This window comes from Podarcis pityusensis (genome assembly GCF_964106645.2).
Source record: "Podarcis pityusensis genome assembly, chromosome: 7".
Lineage (NCBI taxonomy): Eukaryota > Metazoa > Chordata > Lepidosauria > Squamata > Lacertidae > Podarcis > Podarcis pityusensis.
The window spans coordinates 71,595,469-71,610,004 of NC_138031.1; the positions used below are offsets into that span (position 1 = coordinate 71,595,469).

The 14,536-nt window shown below is 43.4% G+C and overlaps 1 protein-coding gene and 1 long non-coding RNA gene across 4 annotated transcripts in view; one reads left to right on the forward strand and one right to left on the reverse strand.

The window, feature by feature from the left end:
- LOC308482191 overlaps positions 1-6,992 on the reverse strand; it is a 30,976-nt gene extending 23,984 nt beyond the window's left edge. Inside the window, exons 1-3 of one of the 2 annotated variants that reach the window (XR_013989133.1) lie at positions 5,116-6,992; positions 4,223-4,315; positions 3,799-3,893 (exon numbers count right to left, since the gene is read on the reverse strand). This is a non-coding gene — a long non-coding RNA (uncharacterized lncRNA). Of the gene's footprint in view, positions 1-3,798; positions 3,894-4,222; positions 4,316-5,115 lie in introns of those variants that run through there. The other variant, XR_013989132.1, reaches the window with a different exon arrangement.
- LOC308481931 (cadherin-9-like) overlaps positions 1-14,536 on the forward strand; it is a 142,172-nt gene that overhangs the window by 61,647 nt on the left and 65,989 nt on the right. The gene's annotated exons all lie outside the window — the stretch shown is intronic.

Consider the following 14,536-nt stretch of genomic DNA (forward strand, 5'->3'; position numbering starts at 1 on the left):
CTTTCTAAACTCTAGCTTGCAATGTCTTTGCTTCAATCTATTTACAAAAGCGGAAGGCAGACTTCCTGTTTAGACCTTCCCGCTTCGGTGCCAAATTAAGAAGTTTCATAGTCCAATTTTCCGTTCTACTCATGGGCAGTTGTTTAAAATCCAATTGTCCACAGGAAAAAGTCAGCGCTCTCCGGCAACAGCAATGCGGCTTCACTCCGTGAAAAGAGCAATCGATTCGAAGCACCGCGCCATTCACCCCACGTCACTCCAGATCCCCGAAACCGGGTTTCCCCGCGAGTAGGAGAGGCGCAAAAGGTGCCAGCCGAATCCCACGTCCACAGGCTTCTCCTGCCTGTGGTTTTTGGTGGTCTCCGCCTCGCCGCGGCGGTCCAGATGCTAGTTCTCACGAAGCGGATTCCTCCCGGTCAGAGGAAATCCGCCATTGCCAGAGGCGCTAACCCGGAAGTGTGTTCTTGGTTGCTGAGTCAATAGCTGCTGAGGATTGGCTACCGCTGTGGCAGTTGTGCTTGCTGTTTACTTCTGCTGTTGGCAATCGGGCAGACGTTTGTAGCAGACACGAGTGATTGCAACTGTTGGGTTAGTGATTAACTGCATTGGGCCATTTTCTGAAATAGGAGTCCCCCAAAACAGGGGACATCTTATTCAAGGGGGCGTGTTATACACAAAAAAATATGGTACTTCTTCCTCCTGTATGTTTTTGCTGCATCAGCAGTAATGAAATGACTGCTCCAGGGCACAAGCCTGGGCAGTTTGTATCAAAATCCTAGACAAAACCCCACTCTTGGTTTCTCTGATTTGGAAAACAAAACAAGATATCTGGCACCAACTTGGCTGCAGGAGTTGCTGGAAGGAGGCATACAAGATGCAATCCAACTCTGGATTTGTGTAGAGCTTACTCTTTGGCTTCTTCTACTCCCGTAGATGTCCTGCAAGGCAACGGATAGATATTTTCCCTCAGGTTTTACTCCTGAAGCCTTTCCCATGAATGAGTATAGCTGCAAAGCAGTGGAGGTTTAAGGTCAGAGATTTGCTTCTCCTTGATGGGCTGCCTTCCCAGGTTAACAAGCCCCATCTGCTTCTCATTTCCCCCCACAGCATGTGTAGAAACTGCCTTCTTGGCTGTTGGGCCCACTATTGGTCTCGTCTGCTCAGTGTACTGGACCCTGTCTTTGTGAGCAAGTGTGCAACAAATCCCTAACTCACTGAAGATTTAAGGCTCATCAGTTACCTTCACCTGGTTTAGTCCGCCAGTCAAAGCCATTTCCTGCAGTGCCGACATGGTTGCATGATGTCAGGGACTGTGCTGAGGAGGGCTGCACTGAGGAAGAATGGTGGGAGCCACCCCTCCCCCGATCCTGATCCTGAATCTTCTCAGGAACAGGAAGACAGTATAGATTTGGAAGAGTGGTTTGCAGAGGGGCATAGTTCAGAAAGGAAAAGCTGGGAAATACTGGATGGGGAACAGCTAGGAGAAGAAAGACTGGAAGAGAGAGGGTTTACAGATTCACTGTCTCTGGAAAGCATTAATCCGCTCTCCCCAAGGTCAAGAAGAGCTGAGAAAGTGGCAGAACAGAAAGCACAATGGGTACAAGCTCAGGGTACAAAACGTAGGAATGACATAGATTTAATAGGGAGGGAGGGAGTTAACCTTCAATGGGAGCACCGCCATTTTTAGGTAGACATGTTCTTTTCTCTCACACTGATTATTAAAGAATCTAACTGGTAAGACATTCCTTTCATTTGATCTTCTTATTTACTGCCACGGGGGAGGAAGCTACTTCCCCAAAGCCTGACACATGATGACAGATTCTAGGAGACACAGGTAAGAGCTTAGTGCAGAGCAAGGACCAAAGGGGGATGAGCTACCCCAGAAGGAACATGGCGTGTTCCCCTACCAGATGTTCTGACCGTCCCCTAACACCCCATATACAGTGTTATTTTTATGGTGAGATGCCAGAACTCACCATGAATGTATCTTTCATGGTGCCCACCTGAGAGGTGCTGGAACTTAGTTTTGGCTGAAAAAAAGCCCTGCCCATATATACCCTGTGGATCAAACTTGATACGTAGCTGTCTGAAAATGCATGTCACACAAAATGCATAGCTATTAAACATGGCATGTTATGCACCGTCCTTGCCCCATGTAACAACTTACAACATGGGCCATCATCATGGTGCCATGGCATCCCAAGCTTTCTCACCACCATCAGCCCATAATGTGGCTCAGGGACAGAGCAATGTCTGGAGAAATACAAGTTCTGCAGCAGCCACACATGCTTAGAAGAACACCTGGTTTCACTCTCAGTGAGCCTCCCTGACTATATTGCAATATCAGCAAAAGTACTGCAGCTATTATGGTGGCATATTATTTGCCAGTCCAATGCAAATCAGCTAATGGGAAGCTTGCAAGAGCAAATGCATAACTGCCTTTGCAGAACCTTCTTCAGATGGTGCTTATTTTTTCCCCAATGACTTGCTTGTCTAAGTAAGGCCTTCTGTTTCATCACCTTGAAGAGGAAAAAGAAACACTGTCAACAAGCAATTGTTACAAACATCTTTACAAATGCCTGGTACTTCTGATGTTGCTCTTTTACTGAGGATGGTTTTCATAAGAAATGCTGTGGCAAAACTGAAAGACAAGTGCAGTTCATTCTCAATAGTAAAGAGCAAAATGCTATTATGTGTTTATCCATCTGTGTGTGTTGATCTGTGTCACTTTCACATAGTGTGAAAGTCCCTAAGCCTATTCCACTCTACACTCCTTTTCTATAGTTCTCTCTCTCTGTCTTTCTCTCTCTGTCTCTCTCTCTGTCCCTCTCTCATGAACATGCATACATATATACAGACAAACTCCAAAATGTGCATTTAAATACCTATTTCAACACATGCTTTAAATAGATTCTCTCTTAAAACATGCATTCCTCTTAAAATGCACATTTTTAAATGTTTTTGATGCACTGAAATGTTTGGGAACTGCAGACCCTCCAAGTGTCCCTATTTTCCAGGGACAGTCCCGAATTTACAGAAGTTGTCCCGGTTTCTGATTTGATCCTGGAATGTCCCACTTTTGTCACTATTTTCTTCAGATAAATGTTGGAGGGTATGGAGTTATCTGACCCCTGAGTCATATGAAGGCAGTCCTCTATAGGGAAGTTTTTTTTTTTTTTTTAATGTTTAATGATGCTTTTGTGTATGCTGGAAGCAGCCAGAGTGGCTGGGGCAACCCAATCAGATGGACAGGTAATAATAATAATAATAATAATAATAATAATAATAATAATAATTGACTAGGACGTCCCTAATTGACTAGGATCGCTGAAGAGTTGATGCTTTTGAATTATGGTGCTGGAGGAGACTCTTGAGAGTCTCATGGATTGCAAGAAGATCAAACCTATCCATTCTTAAGGAAATTAGCCCTGAGTGCTCACTGGAAGGACAGATCCTGAAGCTATGGCTCCAATACTTTGGCCACCTCATGAGAAGAGAAGACTCCCTGGAAAAGACCCTGATGTTGGGAAAGATTGAGGGCACGAGGAGAAGGGGACAACAGAGGACGAGATGGTTGGACAGTGTTCTCGAAGATACTAACATGAGTTTGACCAAACTGGGAGGCAGTGGAAGACAGGAGTGCCTGGCATGCTCTGGTCTATGGGGTCACAAAGAGTCAGACATGATTAAGCGATTAAACAACAACAAAGGACATCCCTATTTTCATCAGAAAAATGATGGAGGGTATGAAACTGCAAAAGACCATGGATTAGTTCCAACCGGCACATTAGTCCAGGAAGGATCAGGTCAGCTCATCTCAGGATTCACAAAGATTAAATTCTTCAGTCATTCCAACTATGTTCATGAGCACATGCATGTGCCTGTTTTTAAGACTAAAAAAGAAATTCTATTAAACACCTCATTGCAACAAATGTATCTTACAATGTATTGTACCAGAATTATTGCAACGATTGCATTGACCACCTTAAGTATTTTGTCATGCAGTTAAACAGAGGGCCAAATCCTGACTTCAGTTGCACTTTTTAGACCAAAGATGTTGGCAATGGAGCCAGAACAAAAGCGTTTCAAACATTTCAGAAGTTTTATTTCCAAACATTTCCTTGGGCAGGGTGGGATGAAGCAAAATCTACACGAAAAATTGGACTTAATTGGAGGGGAAATAAATATATGTGTCATTTTGAGGTGGGAGCTTGCTGCTTACCTTGCCAGATGGCCAAAGGTTTTGCATTTCTTCTTGAACTTCAGAAAAGCCCTATGCTTGGGATGGCTCCACAGCTTCTTCCAGCTGTATTTCCTTACGAGAGTAAGTAAGCCAAGTGCCAATATTAGCACCCTGCTCCAAATAGGGGATTAAGATAGAACAGAGGTGCCCAAACTTATTTGGCCTACCGCCCCCTTTTTAGGGGGAAAAATTAATCAGCATGCCCTGAAAATCTACCTTTTTAAAGCAAAGAAACAGAAAAATGCAGTGACAAATTTGCTTTATGTATCTATATTTCTATATATGTCCTGGTAAAGAAAGATTTTGGAAATAAGACAGCTTGAAGCTTGAAATTATAGAAAATTTATTAAAATAATTTCATACATATTGCCTCTTTATAATATTGTATTGTAAGCATGAATTTTCCTTCTGATGCATGCTAGCCTTCCCCACAATGCACGACATACTCGCCTGCCAACACTTGCTTGTTAAGACCTGTCAGCGGACTTGACCACTGATCAGTTAAAACTTGCACTTTGTGCGTCTATTTGGAAAATAAGCACTATGACTTTAACTCTATGTTACATTGGCAAGCGTCATTACACAGCAGATGAAACATGTACAAATGGTTCCTATTCAAAAAATTTCTTCTTTATGCTTCCACCACCACCACTGGATCGTTCCAGTGCCCCCCAGGGAAATTCTGAGAGTGATAGTGGCTGCCCCAAGGCCACCCAGTGACTTTTTGATAGTGGCAAGTCTGGAAATCCTTTCTCCCTGGCTCACAGTTCCAAGACCAGCTCCAAATTTGAGATACCCTTGGTGTCAGGATGCTGTCAGTGGCTCCCAGCTGGTTGCCCAGGAAAGAATAAAGACAAGGAAAAGCTTCTTACCGTCCTTTTTTACTTCAATCTTTACAGAGAGAGGCTATAGAACCCAGCCTCTTGGATAGTGATGTTGTCTCCACCCCGCTTCTCTCCCACTTCTTCATTCGTCATTCTCATCATCTCCTCTACAGGTGCCTCTGTCTCTGAGCTCTTTGCTCTCCTACTTTTAAGGCTCACCGGGTTCTGAGAGATGGAGGGCCTGGAATGCTTTCTAATGGCAACGTGTCAGCCAGATGTTGTTCTGACTCTCCCATGATTTCCCAACTTTCCCCCTCATCTGCCTCTGGGCTGTGATCTCCCGCAAACCCCTGTTGTAAATCTATACTGTCATCTTCTTCTTCCTCCTCCCTGGAAGGATCAGGATGGGGAGGTGGTCTCCACCATTCCTCCTCTGCCCAGTCCCTGACAATTAGTTTTCTTTAATAGTGGAAGCAGATTTTCAGATTATACACAGCTCTTCTTCAGGCTTTGATTATGAGAGCAAAAAATAAACATCCAATAGTCTAGATAGAAACAACTGGGTAGTCAGGCTGATGGTTACTTGGTTGCAGAAGTTTACTGGCCATTGCTGTTGGCATGGAGATAGTCTAGGTTGAATGCAAACATGCCATTCTGATGTCATGTGTGATGTCACAAAGGGGATATGCTTTAAGTCTTGGTAAAGTCCAAAAGCAGTTAACAGTCAGACTGCATCTCAGCCCTGTCAAGATGGATCTCCATAACAGCTGATGAATAGATTTATTTGGGGGATATATTAACTTTTACTATTGGGGAAAAGTTTTAGATTGCCAGTTTGTAACCCATCAAGTTGAGGCTAATAAATATACATTCACAACCCTGTACCCATCAAATTATTGACTTTATGTGTGACTTTGGGACTGATTCATACAACCACATTTCCTTTCTCCACTCTATAGAATCTTTTTCTCTGTATTTGAAAAAACAATCAAGAAGTAGAAGTTAAGGAACCAGGAATATGTGCCCTCTGTCTTTGAGCTCTTTGCTCTCCTATTTTTAAGGCTCTCTGGGTTCTGGCAGATGGAGGGTCTGGAATGCTTTCTAACGACAACGTGTCAGCCAGGTGTTGTTCTGACTCTCCCATGATTTCCCAGCTTTCCACCTCATCTGCCTCTGAGCTGTCACCTCCCACAAACCACTGGTGAAAATCTATACTGTCTTCTTCTTCCACCCTGGAAGGGTCAGGATGGGAAGACGGTCTCCACCATTCATCCTCTGCCCAGTCCCTGACACTTGGCAAAGTATCCTCTCATGGGACTCTTCCTCTTTTGGTGGGCCCCAGCCTGTCTCCCTTGAGAAGCAACAGCACTGCAGTCAAGGTGGCACAGAACTGTATTATTATTATTTTTACTTCTCAGAATGATACTATATCAGAGGCAGTGTAGGAAATTAATATGGTATCTCTTAACCACCCAGAATGGAGGCGGGCAGGGCTGGCAGCAGAGCAACAGGGGTCCCAGCTGAGGAACTAGGGTCACAGGTCATGGTGTTAACCACTATGCTGCAACAGCTTTACAAAAGGAAGTCAGCCTATGAATAAGGCCAAAGGCAATTCTTGTGTGGAGCAGTCAAATTAAGATATCTCGGGATCTTTATGGTTTTATATGTTGAACTTGGTGAGCATGAAAGCTGAATGCAGGACCTTTTCAAATATGTTATGTGGAAGAAAATGGAGTGGCTTTTTTTTTTTATTAATGCTGTAGCTTTCTACATTTTTATTTACTGACCTCAGCAAGCAAACCCGTTTGAAACAGCTTCCAACTATGTTGTGCCTGGAAGACTTTATCAGTTAAAAGAATTATCTTTCAGAACTTCATCAGTGCAACTTGATTAGTATTGGAACCATCCTACGGAGCTATTTAAAATGTTTCATACACAGGAGTAAGTCATAAAAATGATGCCTTACTGATAACAGCTATTTGATTCCTTTGACAGTTTACAAATGAATGTGGATTTTCTCCTGTTTCAAATTAGCATTTGTGATGGATAAACACTATAGAGCACCGGGTGGTAAAATGCCTTTAAAAGCTCTCATTTTCCCTGAGAGGGAACCTGTGATCATATGACCACATTAGAAACTGAAAGAGAGAAGAAATGTACATGAATTTACCAGGAAGGATTTTTATCACATCTTTCATGAAAATTAAAATGCTGGCACATATCAATAGAAGCCACAAGGCACAGAAAATAGACCAAGAGGTGATGCCCATGCCTTTAACCATTCTCCAAAACCATGTGAGCATCTCCTATGCAGCTGGGAGAACATTTAAATGACCCAAGCACATGGGCATTTGTTTCTTTCCCACTAACGAACTCCTCCTTCCTTTCCTAATAATGCAACAGTACCTCTGGATTGGGGTGTTTAGCATGGCCCCCCTCTATTGTGTGCTTCAAGCACTACATCCTACACATGGCAACTCTGTTTACACTGCAAAACTGAATGTGGGTGAGCAGCGATGCACAAAATCCTTGTTTCCAGAGCAGTCCCACTGACTTGGAAGGAGACTGAGAAGTTAATGGAAGCTTTAGCCTTTAAGGACCAGGGAATTTAATGTGCCCTTGAAAAAGTTGTTTGGACATTTAGAATTTAACATTCTGAAAGGAGAGAAAGGGGAGGCAAAGGTCCGTTAGCTTTAAATCAATGTCAAATAATATGATAGAAACAGACAAAGTAGCGACTCTCTTAAACCTTCTGCCCTTGCACTCCAAATCAGCTCCCAGAAGCTATAATTTTACCAGATGGGCCAACAGCAGATACTAACAGCTTCAAGGCCTAACTTGAAAGGATTGGACTTTTAAGTATTTGGACTAGTTCAGCTCCAGGTTCATTGTCATGCTTGACACCATTGCCCTTTCCCTCAGATTTCATGAAAACAGTCAACGGCTATTTTATTTCAGCTTGTTTTATCCCCACAACAACAAACTATTGAGTGGTATAAATGCTACTGGTTACTCTTTCAGAAAAATATACTTCTTGCTGTAGGTACTCCATTTGCCAAGAAAGTAAAAAGGAGAGAGAGAGAGAGATTTCCATATGTCCTGTTCTAGGTTCCACTCACATGGCAGCTTTCACCACTTCCTGATCCTTATTTTCATGTAAATATTTATCACATTTCATATCCTAAACCTTCTCCAAGGAGACTCAGATGGATATGAATGAGGTTATTTCCATTTTCTCCTCATAATAGCCCTGCAAGGTTGGCTAGGCTGAGCTAGGTTATCAGCACTGTGTGGTGCTCTCTGAAAGGGAAAAGGACCTAGATTTCCCTCAGCACTGGGACAACTTCACAGTTTCTTGACCTGGGGAAATTTAAAATTGGAAAACATGAGAAGCTGGGCCATAAACAAAAGGTAGTATCTGATAGCACGAGTCTGTGCAGATATCTCTCCCGTGATTGGACTGCGCAATCTGCATGTCCCTCAGCAACCCCAAAATTCTGTGAGGAGGGCAGGGGATTGGCATAGGTTGTGTGAAAGTAGCTTGCAAGACCTAAAATACTGAATCAGAGAATGCTTCCCATTCCAAAAAGAGTGTGGGCACACCTTTTGCTGTTTATGCGGCTAAAAGACCTGTAAGGAGAATGACGCATGAAACAGCATGCCCTCATAAAGGCAACATCCGTTACAAACCCAGATAAACTACTTACTAACTCCTGATTGGAAATTTAATCCTAATCGACCGTTATGCTTTTCTTTAGAGAAATCCTCCCGACCACCCCCCCCCGACCCCTGACAGAATGAAATGCCAATATTCTATGCCTCTGGTGTTATTTCACAGTCAATGTAAGCTTACCCATCCATTAATAACTTTATACTTGGATAGATCTGAAAGCAAGAGTGGAATGTAAGACGGTCCAATTGTTGTTATCAGGGATGGTTCCTGCTGTTCTTGCCTTCAATCTCTGTTGGAGTTTTATATATATATTAGAAGCATCTTTCAGGTGGGCCACAAGGATTCAATCCATAGAGTGGATGTCTAGAGCAATTCCTACTTTTACAGCTCCTCCACTTCATGAAATTTGTCAGACTCCCCAAAGTGTGCACATGTGCAGTATATTACACATTTATTTATTTTTATTGTTTTCATTTAACATGTTATCCTGCTTAATAACATGTCCCTGTTTACTAAGGACAGTCTTTCTTTGCCCCCCCCCTTTTTTTTTGCCTCCTGAGGATGCATTTCTAAAATGATTTCGGTCAACATGTGCTAGAGATGGTTGAGCTTCAAATCCTTCCCTGGGTCTCTGTAACAATAAAAATATCTGAAAGGGGTTGGAGGTCTAGATACATCTTGGCACCTGGCTATTAAATGCCAGTGGGACGTGGGTGGTGCTGTGGTCTAAACCACTGAGCCTCTTGGGCTTGCTGATCAGAAGGTCAGTGGTTCGAATCCGCGCGACGGGGTGAGCTCTCATTTCTCCTGCCAACCCAGCAGTTCAAGAGCACGCCAGTGCAAGTAGATGAATAGGTACCGCTGTGGCGGGAAGGTAAACTGTGTTTCTGTGGGCTCTGGTTTCCCTCATGGTGTTCCATTGTGCCAGAAGTGGTTTAGTCATGCTGGCCACATGACCCGGAAAGCTGTCTGTTGACAAACGTTGGCTCCCTCGGCCTGAAAACGAGAAAGTTCTGTCTTTAGCAGCCACAGTGATGGGAGGAGAGCGCAGCTCTGGTTGTTATTTCTCTCCATGATGGTCTTATCCTGGTTTTCCATCTGTGGAACAAAACTCACTTCACGCTACAGATGACATTTTCAATAACGAAAAGGAGATCTGTTACCACCACCACAAGCCAACACCAATTTTGAATCCAAGAGGAAAAGGAAAATTTGCTGCCATTCAGCCAACTATACTTGCCTATTAACATGCAATGTGGTTAACAATGGAAATTTCCCAATAAGTACTCTGAAAAGTGAATGGCAGTATAAAGTCAAATGCATCCCCTTCCCAAGAACTTCTAAACACACACACACACACACACAGAGAGAGAGAGAGAGAGAGAGAGAGAGAGAGAGAGAGAGAGAGTCATATGTGTTTGGTTATATTAAGCGGAAGAGAACTGCAGCCTCCACTGAGAAATTGGGAAGCATCCACAGCAAAATCATCTAAGGGCAATGGCAGGTGTATTCCCTTTCCAAGTGATTTCCCTCCCTGAGTGTGTCTCTCAAATTCCTCCCATATAAGTCATCATGGCTATTTATTCACATGGGGGGGGGGGAATAAGCACAACACCTTGAGCCAACGGTCCATAGAGAGGTAAGCTGCACACTGTCTAAGGCTTTGCTGCAATATAAAAATTCTTCCCAACATATATTTTGTCATTTCCTCAATACAGTGGTACCTCGGGTTAAGAACTTAATTCGTTCCGGAGGTCCGTTCTTAACCTGAAACTGTTCTTAACCCGAGGTACCACTTTAGCTAATGGGGTCTCCCATTGCTGCCGCACCGCCGCTGTGCGATTTCTGTTCTCATCCTTAAGCTAAGTTCTTAACCTGAGGTACTATTTCTGGGTTAGTGGAGTCTGTTACCTGAAGCGTCTGTAACCCAAGGTACCACTGTATTATATAAAACACAAAGTCTACTGCACAGCAATAATGCAGGCTGATATGTTTGCCTTTAGAACAGGAGTGCTAACTTGACCCTGTGACCATGAGTGCCAGGCCCCTTCTTGGGGAATTTTGTGGGTGCTCAGACACCCAGGGCCCCATGGAGTTGGCACCTATGCCTCAGAACTATTCAGTCCAGCAAGGGAGATGCACACATCGAAGCAGATTTCTATGAACAGAACAGCTAAGGATATTTATCTGAATATGGACAGCCATGTGCTTCATGGATGAGTTCAGACATTGAGATGAACCCTTCCAAGACCAAGATTATTACTTTATTGCTAATATCTATCAACACAGATATATTCAAGTTAAAACAGCTGGTAACTATTTTGCAATATAAAATAGGTAAATGGACCCCTGACCATTAGATCCAGTCGTGACCGACTCACTTTATTGGCCGAGGGAGCCGGCGTACAGCTTCCGGGTCATGTGGCCAGCAGCGAATCAGAGCAGTGCACGGAAATGCCGTTTACCTTCCCTCCGGAGCGATACTTATTTATCTACTTGCACTTTGACGTGCTTTCGAACTGCTAGGTTGGCAGGAGCTGGGACCGAACAACAGGAGCTCACCCCGTCACGGGGATTCAAACCGCCGACCTTCTGATTGGCAAGCCCTAGGCTCTGTGGTTTAACCCACAGCGCCACCCCCATCCCCATTTTGCAATATATTTAGATATAAATCAGTTCTATCACCCTGACTGGTAAGAATCCTTAGCTCCACAATCTTTTAGAAATTTATGAAAATAATGAATGTGATCAGTTTAATAAGGGGAAATCCAGTGGCAAGGTCCACTGGGATGAGCAGATTAGGATGCAGCAGATCTCTGGCATAGTTGTCTAATTCCTGGTTCAGTCAAAGCTACATTTGCTGAGCCCAGTTTAGCTGGGTCAAGGACAGTGCAAGTCCAAAGAAGGCGCATTATGGAGGTGAGACCAGAGAAGAGGGATTTAAGATGGATCATAAACTCATCTAGCTCAGTCATGTGACCTGGCAATAAACATAGAACGTTATTGTAAACACTATTGCCCTGTTCAGACAGAGCAGCAGCAGCCCTAAAGCTGAACAGGGTTTGGATCTGCCGTAACTTTATGTTGGGTTAATTTACACCTGCTTGCTTTACACCAGCTCCTCGTGCAGAGGATTGCTCCCTAAGCAGATGTCTAACGTGGTAATGGGAAAATGAATGGTGCCATAACTCCAAATGTCACCACTGTATGACCACTTTACCCACTGTTAAGGACTCTTGCCTGTTGTGGGCCCTTCATTGCTTCCTTAATAACATTCATCCTCATTTGCCAGAAAATGTTCACCTTGAGTCAATTTAAAGTGAACTCTCTCTCTGTGTTAATCTCTCCTCAGGTAAACATCAGAGGAATTTTGAGGAGAGTCAAGAGTTTTGATAAAATTGATCACTTTTCTTACAGGGTTTCCCCCAGCTCTCGAAACATGAGAGCCTTTTGTCCTTTCTTCATCCTTTGAGGTAGAATTATGTGCATTAAGATGGCTCTGGAAATGGCAATTTCCTTTCATTTGCTGCAGTTGTAGAAATATGGCCCTGTACAAAACATTACCCGGGGCTGGCCTTGAGAGAAGTAAAACACTATTCTCTGGGACTCATTTTAGTTTAATGTAGTTTGCCATTTTACTCTCTTCTAAAGTTCATATGAAATAAAATATGGCCATCCTTTCCGGAGCCTGAAATCTGAGCTTTTTTTTCAGATTTGGTTAACAAACTTGAATGGCCCTAGTTATTTTCTTTTTATTTTGTGGAGTGGGGTCTGATTAGGACTAGAAAAACTGTTCCTTGTTATATTATGGGTATTGTAAAGAACAACAAGATAGACTCATAGAGTCATAGAACTATAGATTTGGAAGGAACATGCATACAACTTAAGAAGAGTGAGGAAATCACCAAGCAGTCTCTGATGGTGCTCTTTATATAGTTTACTAAGGCTTAAATTATGAAACCACTTACCAAACATGGCTCCCTTGGAGCCAGCCAACTAAAAAAAGAAAGTAGTTAATTTGCAGCCTCCTTTCCAGTCAGTTCTGCTTCATCAAACCCTGACAAATACAGATCTGCAGCAGTATCACTAAAACTCCTTATTTGCCATGCAGAATGCAAGTTATTGCCTGGTGTGCAACAAAATAATTCATTGGGTTCAGCTTTTGGCTCCAGCAGTCTCTGAATTGCTGAATATAAAGTCTGAAAGCTTCATAACCAAAGTTGGATGGGAAGGTAACAACAAGGAGTTTTGGCAGCTTGACTGAACACAGAGTGTTTGTTTCCTGCATTGGCTTTTCACATACCATGGAACACCGCTTCAGAGCCCAGGTTGTAGTAATGGGCTGAGGTGGGATTTCAGGGCGGGATTAAACAGGGGATAAGGTTTCATGCATGGGCACATGCACACATGTTGTCACCAAATGGGTTCATGACCATAAGGTTATTTAAGCTAGCATCTCCCGCCTTCTGACCACTTCGTGTTTCTGGCAACAAAATTAAGGCAATGCATTTTGAGTCACACAGAGGGACAGATTTGTGTGTAGCCTGGATACCTGCAATAACAATGTCAAGTTTTATGGGTCACAGTGTACATTAGGACAGTTGTTGTGGGAATCAGAATCAGAAAAGAAGAAGAATGGAGTACTCGTCTTCATTGAAAGTTTTGATGAACCATCTCCATGAGGGACCTTTGTACCCACTTGTGCATTATGGGAATGGATTCATTCATGACAAAGTGCCAGCTGAAAGCAGCCTTCTTGCAACATGTTACTGGTCACAGAAAAAAAGGTAAAGGTAAAGGTAAAGGACCCCTGGATGGTTAAGTCCAGTCAAAGGAGATGATGTGGTTGCAGCGCTCATCTCCCTTTCAGGCCGAGGGAGCCGGTGTTTGTCCACAGACAGCTTTCCAGGTCATGTGGCCTGCATGACTAAACCGCTTCTGGCGCAACAGAACACTGTGATGGAAACTAGAGCACATGGAAATGCCATTTACCTTCCCGCCACAGTGGTACCTATTTATCTACTTGCACTGGCATGCTTTCGAACTGCTAGGCTGGCAGGAACTGCAACAGAGCAACAGGAGCTCACCCCATCACAGGGATTGAAGCCGCTGAGCTTCTGATCGGCAAGCCCAAGAGGCTCAGTGGTTGAGACCACAGCGCCACCCACATCCTGGTTATAGCATACACAGGGATGCCTCCACAGCCAGGCTGATAAATAAGTTTCCCAATTTCCCTGCTGTCCTCTTGTGGACTGGTGTGAGAAACACTGTGGAAGTATCCATCAGGACAGCAATAGCAGAACACAAATAAAAGAAGGCATTGCATAATAATTGCATGTACTCTGCAGGAAGGGGGAGAAATCAATTTGTATTAATATGCCATCGTCTTGTCCGTGGTGTGAAGCCTCATTAAACAAGAGTGCCACAAGTAGAACTAGTGACACCCTAGAGCCTGTTACAGTATATATGCAACTCCCCATGCCTTGTGGTAATTTTGCCTTGGAAAGCAATAGCACAGCAAAGGGAAATATATGCCTGACTCTGAAACTAACTAGGCTGTGTCTCCTTCAAGTTTTTCCCAGGAAACCTGTGGCATTTGCATCACATTGTATGCTGGTCGTCCAGGCTGATTCATTTCACTTTTAATTTGTATGCTACCTTTCTATATAACTATACACAAGCTGAAGAAACAACAAAATAGACCACATACGTAAAAATCCAATACAAAAAAAAAGAAGTCACAAGTTGTCAAGGCTTCAGGGAATCCTATCCCTCCCACGGTGGGATGCCACGAAG